This window comes from Desmodus rotundus, chromosome 5 (genome assembly GCF_022682495.2).
Source record: "Desmodus rotundus isolate HL8 chromosome 5, HLdesRot8A.1, whole genome shotgun sequence".
Lineage (NCBI taxonomy): Eukaryota > Metazoa > Chordata > Mammalia > Chiroptera > Phyllostomidae > Desmodus > Desmodus rotundus.
In genome coordinates, this window is record NC_071391.1 from 106,492,050 (window position 1) to 106,494,194 (window position 2,145).

The window sequence follows — 2,145 nt, forward strand, 5'->3', positions numbered from 1 at the left end:
AAAAAAAAAAGAAACCTCATAGACACAAAGAACAGTAGCATGATTACCAGAGGAAAAAGGTGTTCGGTGTTCAGGGGAGGTAGAAGAGAGTAAAGGGGGGATAAATAGTGATGGAATGAGATTTGATTTGGGTGGTGAACACACAATACAATACACAGATGATATATTATAGAACTCTACACTTGAAACCTATATAATTTTATTAACCAATGTCACCCCAATAAATTCAATAAAATGTTAAGAAGGTAATTAAACATTTCAAGATGGTAACTGCAGAGTATTTAACCAAACACACCCTTTAGCCCCACCAATGTAGGAGGAGCATAGAGTGTGACTAAGAAATGAATCTATTTTAAAACACTGATATTGCAGGGTTGATTGTTACTTCAGCATAACTCAGGGCATCCTGATCAATATGCACCAGGGCCCTACAAATTCCTACGTATTTTGACTGTCATCCTGTCCATGTGGTTGTCTCCTTGATATCCAAACAGGGCAACCAGAATTGGTTTTTTGGAAGGGATATGGCTGGACTGTTACAAGAAATTCTTCCTCAAAATTACATGAGGCACAAAATATTCCCAAACTTTATTTTTAACACATGAACTTTGCCAGTATAATTAAAAAGATGCTTTCTACCAACATTCAAATAAAATAGTAAAATGTGTATTTATAAACTTGCTTAACTACATCACCACAAAATAAAAGGATGTATGTTTTATTGGATGCTTTCCTTTCATGCCAATTTCTTCTCACTTCTCCTGGATCTGATGTGAGGCAGCTCAAGGAGAAAGAGGAGAAAAGTCATCGATTTGGCATTTATTGATCTGTGTATCTACCCTCCTTCCTGGAGGGGTATTGGGTGAGCAGGGAAAAAGAACAAAGCCTTGAGGAATGCCAGCCTCAGAGGACATCTCCCAACACGTCTCCCCTTTCCTACTCTACTCCATGGACGAGGGGCACAGAGGTGCATCAGCATCAGGGTTTGGAAGGAATAAAGCGTTCAGGATTAAAAAATAAACATAGCCAGAGGTTCAGAGCAGGAGTGGAAGGAAGGGATGAAAGTTGGCACACAGGGGGTTCTGTGTGGTACTGCCATGGTGGATAAATGTCCTTAGACATTTGTCAAAACCCATAGAATGTACAACACAAAAAGTGAACCCTAATGTAAACTACTATATAATAATGTATTAATATTGGTTCATCAATTTTAACAAATGTATCACATTAATGCAAGATGTTAATAACAGGGGAAACTTGGTAAGGATGAAGGTATATAAAAGAACTGTATTTTCCACTAAATTTTTCTGTAAACCTAAAATAAAACTGCTCAGAAAGAGCGGATTAATTTAAAAAATAATAATAAATGTCTATTAAACAAAATGCCCTCGTTTTTGTCTCTCAGTGACTGTAACTACTCTTTCTCAGGCAGGTCTCCCCTTACCAACAGAATGGAAAGATTAAAGAGATTTTGTTGTGAACTCAGGAAAAAGACAACTGGTACTTAGAACTTGCTCAAAGCCATAGCAAAGCAGAGAGAAGCCCAACAATAGCAACATCCAACACTAACAGCAGAAAAGAAAATGCAACTTGAAAGGTATCAGGTTGACTATAAAGTTTTGTTAAAGTAGAAGCAGAGAAAGATGAATTTATTGACCAATTTATGTTTCAGAAATGAACTGAAAATTTCATTTTATAGCAGGAGGACAAAAACATAAAATAAAATAAAATAAAATAAAATAAAATAAAATAAAATAAAATAAAATAAAACAACCCTAAACTTCTGTACCATTCCAGGGACTATGACTAATGACCCAAGTATGTCACATGATATGGTGTGTAAAAGATGCAGCATCTGTGACGGTGATAAAACAAATCTGGGCAAGTTTGTTACAGATGTCAGTACGTAGCTGGTGAACACCCAGTGACTGCAGTGGCTTAAGTTCTCACATTTTGCATTCTAAGTCTGAACTGAACAGTCTGTAAACTTCCTTTTTCTTTTTTTTATTGTTGTTCAATTACAGTTGTCTGCATTTTCTCCCCACCCCTCCACCCCACCCCAGCCAAACCCACCTCCCTCCCCCACCTCCACCCTCCCCCTTGGTTTTGTCCTTGTGTCCTTTATAGTAGTTCCTGTAAACCCCT